We start from the raw sequence: 303 nt of genomic DNA, 5'->3' as shown, positions 1-303 counted from the left end.
TGTTTATCCAAGGACTGCTCTCCCCCTACACATTTGCATACCCAAAGAGGTACAGGTAACATCACAATGCAAGGAAAAATATTACATCCAGTTTCCGACCAGATTTGGTATCTTTACGCATCCAGAACCACTGCACACTGGACTCCTCAGGGCTTTAGCTGTCCATTTATGCAAACCATAACTGAGGACTGAACTGGGCAATCCCAAATACAAGCTTTTTCAAACTCCAAGTCAGAAGGCACAAAAGACCCATTTCTCTAGCTCTGTTTCAAAACCTCCACGTCCACCCGCGGTCTGTGGCGG

The sequence above is a fragment of the Acanthisitta chloris genome, unplaced genomic scaffold (genome assembly GCF_000695815.1).
Source record: "Acanthisitta chloris isolate BGI_N310 unplaced genomic scaffold, ASM69581v1 scaffold757, whole genome shotgun sequence".
Lineage (NCBI taxonomy): Eukaryota > Metazoa > Chordata > Aves > Passeriformes > Acanthisittidae > Acanthisitta > Acanthisitta chloris.
Note: the sequence above shows the minus strand (reverse complement) of the source record.